This window comes from Felis catus, chromosome B4, assembly GCF_018350175.1.
Source record: "Felis catus isolate Fca126 chromosome B4, F.catus_Fca126_mat1.0, whole genome shotgun sequence".
In the NCBI taxonomy this organism is placed as follows: Eukaryota; Metazoa; Chordata; class Mammalia; order Carnivora; family Felidae; genus Felis; species Felis catus.
In genome coordinates, this window is record NC_058374.1 from 114,945,833 (window position 1) to 114,958,739 (window position 12,907).

General features: G+C 39.8%; 1 protein-coding gene and 1 long non-coding RNA gene across 6 annotated transcripts in view; one reads left to right on the top strand and one right to left on the bottom strand.

Annotated features, from left to right (window-relative positions):
* Positions 1-462: 462 nt before the first annotated feature.
* LOC123386682 lies at positions 463-10,252 on the bottom strand. The gene is made up of 3 exons (XR_006600970.1): positions 9,186-10,252; positions 1,843-1,973; positions 463-1,035 (listed from the first exon to the last, which is right to left on the bottom strand). It is a non-coding gene; the product is annotated as an uncharacterized LOC123386682 (long non-coding RNA).
* Positions 10,253-10,390: 138 nt separating this feature from the next.
* The window catches only part of MRPL42 (mitochondrial ribosomal protein L42), a 33,472-nt gene continuing 30,955 nt past the window's right edge, over positions 10,391-12,907 (top strand). For 4 of the 5 annotated variants that reach the window (XM_019835333.3, XM_045062152.1, XM_045062151.1 and 1 more), the window contains exon 1: positions 10,391-10,519. The gene's annotated coding sequence lies outside the window, so the exon portion shown is untranslated. Of the gene's footprint in view, positions 10,554-12,907 lie in introns of all 5 variants that reach the window. The other variant, XM_023257301.2, reaches the window with a different exon arrangement.

The following is a 12,907-nucleotide window of genomic DNA, read 5'->3' on the forward strand; positions in this document are numbered from 1 at the left end:
TCTCACAGTTTGTGAGTTCCAGCTCCAAGTCGGGCTCCGAACCGACAGTGTGGAGTCTGCTTGGGATTATCTCTGTCTCCCTCTTTCTCTGCTGCTCCCCTGCTGGTTCTCTCTCAAATAAATAAACAAATACTTTAAAAAATAAAATAAAATGAACCAAGTAGGACCTCCAGTCTTGAAGTTAATTTCTAACATGGGAAATATCTTTAAACAAATTAATATATTTGATGTGATAAGTTCCATAACTGAGATAGAAGATACAGTGAAGAGTATATATAAGATACAGGGAAGGCTTCATTCACTCAATTATTTCATAAACATTTAGTGAGTGCCTACTAAGTACCAGGCACAATACTAGTTTCCACAGGTAAATGATGAGCCAAATCAAACTTGGAATTACCCTCATGGAGAATGGATGCAGACATAAATGAATGAAATTAACACAAGATAAGTGTGAAATATTATTTTAATCAAAGTTCCTTGTTGCAGGCATAGAAACTGACTCAGACTAACAGAAAAGGAATTCGTTGGGAGGACATAGGGTGGTTCATCTGTTCACAGGGAAGGCCTCAGACCAGGCTCCAAAACACAGAGGGTGCTGGCATTCTGGAGCTGGGCAAGGAAGGGAGCCAGAGGACTCACCTTGTGAGTTTTCTGTTGGACACTTCTCCCCTGCCCTCCTCCAGGTATGCTGTTCTTGGGTGCAGAGCCTCTTGGATTCTGATTGTCATTTCTGACTAGGGTGGACTGATGGGCATGGGAGTCTGGGGTCTGACTGCACTTTATAGGGACTTTCAACCATTCCATCAGTTTTCAGTCCCCTCCTCACTCCCTTTTCCTAAATGCTTGGTGCCACCAACTATATGAGCCTTGGTACGACCTGTAGTCTTAACTTTGCTAAGTCAGGTGCCATTCCTGCATTGGCTGGCTTTCACCCTTGTTCTCATCAGTGTGTGGGTATGATTCTTGAGGTAAGAGGGTAAAAACTCATTTTATGCTGAAATGAGTATTTTTGTGTCTTTGAGGCAACATATCCTGCAAAAGGAGATTATTCACAGATTAGTTTTTAATTAACAATTTATTGAAGTAACAGTAAAATCTAGTTTTTCCGTAAGCTTTCAAGTTCAACTACAAATCTTATTATTCCATTTGTAAGACTAACAAAATATTTTTAAAAATTAGAATCACAGGGGCACCTGGGTGGCTCAGTTGGTAAAGCGTCCGACTTTGGCTCAGGTCATGATCTTGTGGTCTGTGGGTTCGAGCCCCATGTTGGGGTCTGTGCTTCAGCTCAGAGCCTAGGGCCTGTTTCAGATTCTGTGTCTCCCTCTCTCTCTGCCCCTCCCCTGCTCATGCTTTGTCTCTCTCTCTCTCTCAAAAATAAACATTAAAAAAATTGTTAATTAGATTAATTTAATTCTACTATAATAGCTAATCTAACAGACCACAAATGAAATCTAATACAAATTATCTTATATATTCTAAATATTTAAATATAAACATGGTATACACATGTTTGTAAATGTTATATTTTCAAATCTAACTAGAAGTTAGATGGGTTTGATTTACTTAGTCATTTCTACAATTAATTCTAAATCTTTTTTTTTTTTTTTGAGAGAGAGAGAGAGAGACAGAAAGAGACAGAGAGAGCATGAGAGCACAAGTGTGAGCCAAGGAGGGGGCAGAGGAAGAGAGAACCTTAAGCAGCCTCCACACCCAACACAGAGCCTGATGCGGGGCTCGATCTCACCACCATGAGAGAAATCAAGAGTCAGATGCTTAGCCGACTGAGCCACCCAGGCGCCCCTAGTTCTAAATCTTTGAAGAACTGAAGTCACTTACATCCAAGGGAACAATTAAGGAACCTCCAGGTAATCTGGGATTATCTATACCAACAATTTGGGGTGCCTTCTAGATTGGTTATGAGGGTGAAGTTTGGAAGGGCAGTCTTCCAGGATCATCTTCTGAGTGACCTGGAGGGAGAAGCAGAGTCCTATTTTATGGTTGCTATGTCAATAGAAATTCCAAGTCCATGCCCACCAATAGGGTTGTCTCACTGCCCGTGTCACTTGAATTCAGGTTATCCATATACTGAAATCTTAGTGTGATTTGAGTCCCTAATCTCTTACCTAGGCTGTTTCACTATTTGATTTACCAATACATTCAATAAAGCTCCCATTGCTTGAAACTATTCAGAATTCCTTTCACATTCTATCCATATGGGAGAGTCACATGCTTATGTTTAAGTGAAATCCAGTTGGATTCTGCACCAATCTCTGGCTTTCCATTTACAACACTAAACGCATGCTGATGACACTCTTTCTGATATGGTGCCAGTTATCTTCCTTGTGCTCCTCTAGACCCACCCTTTACCTTGTCCACATTGCTCTCTGCCCAGGAAGTTGATCTGAATGTACTACCCTGCATGGAGGGGGTTCATTGCCCTTTGGTTTGGAGAAGGATGGGCAGGTGAGAGTAATTATTAACCTAGGTTAGTCCTGGCAAGATCACCTTAGGCTGGCTATGCCCTTTGACAGAACATTACTGCTCTTGTCAAGGTAGCCAACTATAGGATTCTCTCCCTTCTGGGATGGAAGGAATAGCCAGTGCTACGAAACCTGGGTTACACTATTACTCTCTCTTCTTGTGATTCCACTCACACCTCTGTAAAGAATCTTTCTGTAAATAAACCCTTCCGGAATTACATACTTTGACGATGTCATCTGTTTTCTGCTCTGACCTTAAGTGATATACCAACTTAAAGATAGAAATTATTGGGGCACCTTGGTGGCTCAGTTGGTTAAGCGTCTGACTTCAGCTCAGGTCATGATCTCACAGCTCATGAATTTGAACCCCGTGTTGCGCTCTGTGCTGACAGCTCAGAGCCTGGAGCCTGCTTCAGATTCTGTCTCCCTCTCTCTCTGCCCCTCCTCCTCTCTCTCTCTCTCTCTCTCTCTCTCTCTCTCTCTCTCTCTCAAAAATAAAGAAACATTTTTAAGCTAGAAATTATTATTGTTTATTTTAGACCAAAATATTTTTTCATTTTTAATTACATTCATTAGATTATTCCTGACAGTCAAAAGGGAAGGATTGTATCTTAATGCCTAAGAAATAAGTAATCTTCTTTGGCAAAGTATTCACAAATATTTACTAAACACCTGCAAAGTATAAATGTTACTCACATTGATTGAGTGCTTATTACATGCCAGGTACTTTGCTAAGCATTTTACTTACCTTCTTTTATTTAATCCGCTCAACAATTCTATAAAGTAGATCATTATTATCCCCCTGTTATAGAAAATAAACTAAGACTCAAAAATATTAAGAAAATAAATTTTCCCAAATAACAAAATTAGGAAATAAGAAAATCAAGATTCAAATTTAGGCAGAGAGATTCTCAGAATCCACTTATTAATCTCCACACTCTACTGTTTCCTTAACATTAAACTATACATATGAGATACACAGATGAGAAGTAAGTTGAGCCTATATGCAGGAAGCCCAAGATCTTATAGGTAGAGAAGACATGAATGTAAAAATCACTTGGAGCATTCGCAAAAGAGCTTTTGAAGGAAAAGCAGTTTATAACTCATGGTCTATATTGTATTTAATATTATGTATTATGATGTGTGTATTAGTATCATGAAGGCCCTTACTGTTTAATCAGTACAAATTTTTGTATATATTTTTCTCGAATCATTTATGATTTATTTCATTATGTCATTTCAGTGAGGATTTGGCTCCACTAATAGTAAAAAAGGCTTAAAGTAACACTGGCTTAAACGAGATAAAATTTACTTCCCTCTTTTATAAAAACCTGTAAGTAGGAAGCACAAGAACTGGGAAATCTGGTCCACAAAATTATCAAAATCCCAGACTCCTTCCAGCTGACTGCTCCATCATTCCAAAGTCAAGGCCCTTCTCTTAGTCTTTTACGATAGTGACCATAACATCCACACTGCAGGAGAAAGGATGGAGTAAGGGGCAGAGAGAACCTATCAGATGTCTTTAAGGAAGAGACTCCAAGCTGCTACAAGACCCATTTGCTTACACCTCATTGGCCAGATTTTAGTCACACGACCATACCTATATTTGCGAGATATGCTGGGAAATGTGGAGTTTTAAATTATGAGTAGGCAGGGGCACCTGGGTGGCTCAGTTGGTTAAGCGTCCAACTTTGGCTCAGGTCATGAGCTCAGTCACATGTTGGGCTCTATGCTGACAGCTCAGAGCCTGGAGTCTGGAGCCTGCTTTGGATTCTGAGTCTCCCTCTCTCTCTTTCTGTCCCTCCCCTGCACATGCTCTGGTTCTCTCTGTCTCTCAAAAATAAATAAACATTAAAAAATAAATTAAAAATAAATGAATTCTGAGGAGGCATATACCCAGTCAAAGATTATGGGTTCAATTAATATGGAAGAAAGGGAGAAATATCTTTTGGAGAAAATCTCTAGCAATTTCTGTTATAAATTTCTCAAAGTTTCTGGTGGGATCATTTATCAGTGTGATTAAAGGTATACACTTTTTTCTCAACAAGGCAAAGCGGGGGTTCATGGGTGGCTCAGTTAAGTAGTCAGCTCTTGATTTCAGCTCAGGTCATTGTCTCCCAGTTGTGAGATTAAGCCCCGAGTTTGGCTCTGTGCTAGACATGGACTCGTTCTCTCTCCCTTTTTCTCTCTCTCTTAAAAAAAATGAATGATTAAAAAAAAAATAGGGGCACTCGGGTGGCTCAGTTGGTTGAGCGTTCAACTCTTGGTTTCAGCTCCATAATCTCACAGTTCGTGGGGTGTGGCTCTGCACCGGGATTCTCTCTCTCTTTCCTCTCTCTCTGCCCCTCCCTCACTTGCATGCCCTCTCTCTCAAAAACTAAATAAACATCAAAATAAAGAAACAAACAAACAAACAAACAAAATAAAAACTAAATGAATCATCAAGAAGCCAAAGCAAATACTTCTTCAGAGGAACACCAAATGCTTCCTGGGAAAACAGGGTCTTATGTTTTGGTTAAGTACAGTTCAAATAGATGTAGTCTGTAAATCTAGAAAGCTCCTTTTAAGTGTTACCTGTTGAGTGTGAAGTATTTCTGAGAAATATAAAACAGATCTGCCTTTGTCACTAGCTTCATTGTTTTTGTTGCACTCTATATTCTAGTCATATGGAGCTTATTTTTGGTTTCTTGAGAGACCCATACTGCTTCCTATTTTAGGACTCTCACACAAGCTGTTCTTTTTGGCTTCTTCATCTTCCTCACCTCTACCCTTCCTTCAGATTTCTACTTACATTCATATCTGTAGGGGTGTCTTTCCCAACCTCATAGACATTTCCCAACCTCATGGCATTCTTTTCCTCTGAGACACTCAGCACAATAGTAATAAAATGAATAATTACATAATTATACATTTAATATTTGTCACCCCCACTTGATGTGTACTTCATGAAGACAGAAACTGTTGCTTTGGTGTCTGGTACATTAATAGGCACTTGGGACGTATGTGTTGAATGAATGAGTGAAGTAGAATAAATTTAAAATTTAGGAGTTGCATGAAATCACCTAATAATGAAATAATTTTATTTTTTTATTATTATTTTTTAAATAATGAAATAATTTTAAAATTAAAACTATATTGTAAGGGTTTTTAATAATGTAAATAAGTCCTAACGATGGAGGCTTGCAGTTTAAAATTGACACTATTTGGGGCGCCTGGGTGGCTCAGTCAGTTGAGCTGCTGACTTCGACTCAGGACATGATCTCACTCGAGAGTTCGAGCCCTCCATCGGGCTCTGTGTTGACAGCTCAGAGGCTGGAGCCTGTTTCAGTTTCTGTGTCTCCCTCTCTCTCTGCCCCTAACCCACTGGCATTCTGTCTCTGTCTCTCTCAAAAATAAATAAACATTAAAAAAAATTTTTTTTTAAATAAAATTGACACTATTTTTGGGCACCTGTGTGGCTCAATTGGCTGAGTGTCTGACCCTTGATTTTGGTTCAGGTCATGATTCCAGGACCCTGCTGAGCATGGAATCTGTTTGAGATTCTCTCTTTCCCTCTGCCCCTCCCCTATCCCTTGCACACGCATAAGTGCTCTCTCCTTTCTCTCTCTCTAAAATAAAAGATAAAATAAAATAAATAAAATAATAAAAAACAAAATAAAATAAGAATAAGATAAAAAACTAAAAATAAAGTAAAAATAAAAAGAAATAAAATAAATAAACAAAAATAAATATAAATAAAATAAAATACTAAAATAAAATTTAAAAATAAAAATAAAATACATAATAAAATAAACAAATAGAATAAAAATAGTATAAAAAATAAAATAAATAAAAATAAAAATAAATAAAATAAAATAAAACACTAAAAAAATAAGCAAAATAAAGCATTAAAATAAAAAATTAAAATAAAATAAAATGAAAAATAAACACTAAAAGAAAAGAAAAGAAATAAAATAAATTAAACAAACAAACAAATAAAATAAAAAATAAAACAAAATAAAAAATAAAAAAACACTATTTAGGCTATTCATAGGAAAGATGTTCATGATACATTAAGTTATTTGTTTATTATGCACATATCTATGGTTTTATAAAAAGAAAATCTAAATGTGCAAGTATATGTGGATTTATACATGGATATTAATAGGAATAAAAGAAAACCTAAACATAATGTGTTTGTGTAAAAGAGAGGGAGATTGAAGGAGAACCAGGCTATCTGGTTCATATCTCAGCTCTGCCATTTATAGACATAGGATTTGAAAACAGTACACATAATGTGTCCAATAAATGTTAGCTATTATAACATAGATATAAGAAGTGATTAAAAGCGAAAGATTATACACCAGGGTGTTAGCAGTGATTATCTCTTGGGTTTTGTTTTTTAAATCTGTATTAGCATTTTTAAAAAATATTTATTTTTGAGAGAGAGACAGAGCACAAGTGGGGGAGGGCCAGAGAGAGGGGGGCGGGACATAGAATCTGAAGCAGGCTCCAGGCTCTGAGCCGTCAGCACAGAGCCCAAAACAGGGCTCAAACCCACAAACCAGGAGATCATACCCTGAGCTGAAGTTGGACATTTAACCAACTAAGCCACCCAGGTGCCTCTGTATTAGTATTTTTTTTTAATGTACCTTTTCTATTTGGAAATGAGCACTTCACAAGTTCACACAGTGGTCAAGCTCATGGGTGCTGTATCAGTAGTTCTCAGCTTAAATCACAGTTCTGCCATTTGACCTTGCATGACTTTGAACAAGTTATTTCACTCTCTGTGTTTCTGCAACTTCATTTGAACAACAACAGTCATAATAATTATACCCATCTCCTAGGACTATCAGAAGGAAGAGAAGAAAAAAAAATATGTAAAGTGCTTGAAGAATAAGGTCTGTCACATACTTAGTGATCAAAACTGTAGCCAATTTTATATAATAAAATAAATAAAAGGTTTTAGAAAGATTGTCCCTAATAGTTTGGCAGTTAGATTGCTTTGGAGTCTTTGATCTCTGATTTATATAAAAAGTGACTTTATTTTATGAAGTTAGAGGAAAATTAAGGCAATCCCATTTCAGCTGAAGCCATTTGTAGCCAACTCCAAAGTTGTCCAATGTTGTCTGTTTCATCATTTTACTAGCATGAATTTAAACTGCTTTTACGTAGGCCAATGTAAGTTATTCGCTGGTGTTTCAAGTTTGTATTTGGGGGAATTATAGTTTTAAATTTGCTGGCACCAAGCTCTAAAGTTAATGAAAACACTTCATGACATGCCTTGCTTCACTACGCACACACCACGGTCTCTTGGTTTTCATACTGCCTCTCTCCTTGCCACTTCTGAGAGGCCCTTGCTGTCTGTCCTCCTCCACATGACCTCTAAATGTTGGAATTCCCTGGGCCAGGTTCCAGGGCCTTTTTCTTTTTTTTCTACACTCTCTCCCTGTATGCACTCAACATTCCTGTGGCTTCAAATCTGCATCTAGCCTAACCTCTATTCTTCGGACACATCTGTCCAACCACCTGCCTCATTTTACGTCTCTATTATATCTCTATTTCTAGCTCAGAGATATCTCAAATCCAACAAGTCCCAGATGGAATTATTCACTTCTACCCTCATCAGACTCCAAAACCTGCTCCTCTTCGAGTCTCCCCTACCTCACAAACCACACCACCTTCAAGCTAGTGGCCAAAGAATCTCCTGAGGTGTCTTTCCTCTCCCTCAACTCCCACATTAATCAATCCATCAGTAGGTTCGGTCATCATTTCTACTTCCAGTATATATCTGGACTCTTTGCCCTTCTCTCCATCTCATCTTTGCCACCCTGCATCACGCCATTGCTCCTCACAACACAGCCAGAGTAATCTTTTTTTTTTTTTTTAATTTTTTTTTCAACGTTTTATTTATTTTTGGGACAGAGAGAGACAGAGCATGAACGGGGGAGGGGCAGAGAGAGAGGGAGACACAGAATCGGAAACAGGCTCCAGGCTCTGAGCCATCAGCCCAGAGCCTGACGCGGGGCTCGAACTCACAGACCGTGAGATCGTGACCTGGCTGAAGTCGGACGCTTAACCGACTGCGCCACCCAGGCGCCCCCAGAGTAATCTTTTAAAAACTTATATTGTAGGGGCACCTGGGTGGCTCAGTCAGTTAGGCGTCTGACTTCAGCTCAGGCCATGATCTCATGGTTGTTGAGTTCAAGCCCCACATTGGGCTCTGTGCTGACAGCTCAGAGCCTGCAGCCTGCTTTGGATTCCGTGTCTCCCTCTCTCTCTCTGCCCCTCTCCCCCTCATGCTCTGTCTCTCTCTCTCTCTCAAAAATAGGTACATATAAAATAAAATTTAAACATATATTGTATCATGTCTCTTCTTTTGCATTAGAACCCTTTAGTGACCGCCTACTGCATTTAGAATAACATCTGTGCCTATGGCCTCCATCCCAATCCCATGTTATCACTACCAACACCTACAAAGCCCAACGTGATCTGGCTCTTATTCACCTCATCTCCCGTCACTCTCCTCCACACCATACTCCAGAGCATGGCAAGCTATTTCTATACCCTTTAGAGTTTTAAGTTGTTCCCTTCTAGAACTGTCTCTACTGTCTTTCCCATGCACGTGGTTGGTGTCTTTTTCTGGTCTCAGCTTTGTCAATTTTTCCTGGCCCCAATATGTGAGTCTTCTTGTTAGTCAGTGGTTCCCACTCAACTCACTGTCATCAAGATGTGTCCTCTGGGGTCACCTTTGATCCATCCCTCTTCTGCTTTGCTTAGCAAATGTTTAACAAGTCCATTTGATTGTTCATTCAAATCTGTTCTCCTTTCTGTCTCTTCCTACAGCAGATTCCAGAAACACATTACAGGGCAGCTTTGAAGGATGGACAAGATTAGAAAGGACAGAGTCGTGTTCTCAGTGTGGGCTCTACAGGAACAAAGATTAGTGGCAGAATGAGCTCGGCATTCTGTGAAAAATACGGAGATACCAAAGCAGCTCACATTTATTTTTCTTTACTGTGAACTTACATTCACTTATTTTCAATATTAATCACTCAGGACTATGGCCCTTACCTTTTTGAGGAGTTTATTGCCCCCCTTGAATACATGATAGAAGTTATGAACTCTTGTCAGAAAAATGTACATAAATACGAAATTTTGCAAATCATTTGGGAAAGGAATTAGTCATCTACTGTTTTGGATACGCACAGTGTTATTTGTTTCATTTATTCAACAAATGTTGGAGACCTACAATGGGGCCGAGAGCAGTTCTAGATGTTGGGTTTGTATACAGTGTAGAACACGATAGATACTTGTTCCTGCCTTCATGGAGCTTGCATTCTAGCATAAGAGACAGACAAACAAGGAAAAAATGATAATAGAATGTTAAATAATGATAAATGTTATAAAGACAAATAAAGGAGGGCAATGGGATAAGGGTAGATGAGGCTCTTTTAATGATGTGGTCCTCTCCGAGATGCCATGTAAACTGGACCTGTATAAAGTAAGGCAGTGGTCATGAGAAGTGGTGAGAGAAAAGCCTTACTGGCAGTGAGAGCAGAAAGTGCAAAGGCCCAGGGGCTTCTCTCTGCACTAAATATAAGGCAAGGTCCAGGATTCTGCACATTTTCTTCTTCCGTAATGAATACTCAGCACAATTCTCAGAACACAGTGCTGGGGTTTCGGGTGGAAGGGCTTCCCCACTTCCCCATTTCAAACGCCAGATCCAAGCCACCGGCCGTCAGAGCTTCTCTGAAATACCTCTTCCTCCAGGAAACCTTAACTCTTCCACCTAGGAGCGATCTTGAGCTCATCTATTAATTTGTATAAACTTTAAAAAAAGGTATCGCTTGTTTCTTTCTAAGGATGTGTGCGTAAGGCACTGATTTTGTTTTTGGGGGGTGTAACACCGCTGAAGTTTAGCCAAACGGCTAAAACTAAACGCGAGAGCCCGTTCCGTGGACCCGCGCTCTGCCCTCGGAGACTACATTTCCCATACTGCCCCGCGGGCCAGGGAGGTGCGTGAAGCGGTGTCTCCTAAGACCCGGATTGAGGTAAGATGGCGGGCTCGCGGTGAGCGTCTGTCAGGTAACTGCTGCCTTCTCCTCCTCTGGTCAGGGAGTTCCTAGAAGCTAGACAGGCTCAGAAGCTTTATGGAGAGATGTTGAGGTCCCCTACCTGTCGTTCGCGGTAGGATAAAGCTGGTATCACCAGTCGCGGTCCATCCTGCAGAAGGGTTGGCATAATGGCCGTGCGCTTGTGGGGCTTTCCTCGTGCCTGGGTGGGTCACTTGGGGACCCCTCCAGTCCAAGTCTTTTGGATCTGTCCCTGGGTCCTAGTCCCGGTGCTCCTGGTAGCCTGTTTCTCAGACCGCGGGTCCTCCGAGGCTCCCCGCAGCTTTTGTTTCGGGGTTGAAGTATGGACCAAGGAATTGACTACCTGAATTTCTCGCCCTGGAGTGAGTAATCTGGCTTCCGCTGGGGATGCTTGTCCCGGATTGAGGGGACCTGATGTTCCTCCAGATATTTTGTTCCTTGGTTTGTGGTCAGAAAACATGGCATTGCTTTCCATCCATGCCACCTATAAAGCAGGGGTAGAAGTGGACAAGTAAATCGTTTGACCTCCCTGAGCCTCGGTTCTCAGTGTATAAAATGGAGATGCCTACTTCACAGACTTGTGATAGAACATATATTGTATAGAGAAACGTGAACTGCAAAAACCACAGTGTATGAACCCAGGGAAAGTAGACACATGTACTAACCGTGCAAGGAATCGCCCTGCATAGGTTAGTCCAGCGTATAAAACTGTGCGGCCTATGTCCCCCATTCCATTTTATCACTGTTGGGGGAAGGGAACCAACAGTTATCGAGGCCATTTAAAAACAAGGGATGTAGCAATGGTTAGAAGTCATTTACTTACAAAAGCCATGGAGGTTGTGGTGGTTTTCCCCATTTTACCATCGAAGAAACAAAGGGCCCAAAGTTTCCCAGTTTATGAGTGACTGATAATAAAGTTCTTGTAAGCAAATCATTTAAATTGTGTACTTTAGTTTCCTCATGAATGGAAATGAAGATACCTGTTGTGATTAATAGAATAAAATGGCAGTGAAAGCACATTGTTAAGTTAAAAACCTTGTACATGTATAAGAGGGTGAAATTTTACTTGGGACTTCAGAGAGTTTATATGTGTTCCCCTAAATCAGTATTTGCTAGGCCAAGGATAGGACTCGTTTAAATTTAATCAGAAACAATCCTACTTCAAATGATGTAGTAAGATCTTGCGTATGGCACCTGAGAGGCTGTACACAGACACATTAATATTATGAGGGAGGATGTTTTGTGTAGCACGTGTGAGTGTTTCTTTCCTTTTTTTTTTTTTGAGACAAAACTTTCTATTATTATTATTATTATTTTTTTTTTTTTTTGTAATTTACATCCAAGTTAGCACATGGTACGCCAATGACTTCAGGAGTAGATTCCTTAATGTCCCTTACCCATTCAGCCCATCCCCTCTCCCACAACCCTTCCAGTAACCCTCTGTTTGTTCTCCATATTTAAGAGTCTCTTATGTTTTGTCCCCCTCCCTGTTTTTATATTATTTTTGCTTCCCTTCCCTTCGGTTCATCTGTTTTGTCTCTCAAAGTCCTCGTATGAGTGAAGTCATATGATATTTGTCTTTCTCTGACTAATTTTGCTTAGCGTAATACCCCCTAGTTTCATCCACATTGTTGCAAACGGCAAGATTTCATTCTTATTGATTGCCGAGTACTCCATTGTATATATATATACCACATCTTATTTATCCATTCATCTATCGATGGATATTTGGGCTCTTTCCATACTTTGGCTATTGTTGATAGTGCTGCTATAAACATGGGGGTGCATGTGCCCCTTCAAAATAGCATACCTGCATTCCTTGGATAAATACCTAGTAGTGCAGTTGCTGGGTCATAGCATAGTTCTATTTTTAATTTTTTGAGGAAGCTCCATACTGTTTTCGAGTGGCTGCACCAGTTTGCATCCCCACCAGCAGTGCAAAAGGGTTCCTCTTTCTCTGCATCCTCACCAACATCTGTTGTTTCCTGAGTGATTAATTTTAGTCATTCTGACAGGTGTGAGGTATCTCCTTGTGGTTTTGATTTGTATTTCCCTGATGATGAGTGATGTTGAGCATTTTTTCATGTGTCGGTTGGCCATCTGGATGTCTTCTTTGGAGAAGTGTCTATTCATGTCTTTTGCCCATTTCTTCACTGGATTATTAGTTTTTTGGGTGTTGAGTTTGGTAAGTTCTCTATAGATTTTGGATACTAACCCTTTATCTGATACGTCGTTTGCATATATCTTTTCCCATTCCATCTGTTGACTTTTAGTTTTGCTGATTGTTTCCTTCGCTGTGCAGAAGCTTTTTATTTTAATGAGGTCCCAATAGTTCATTTTTGCTTT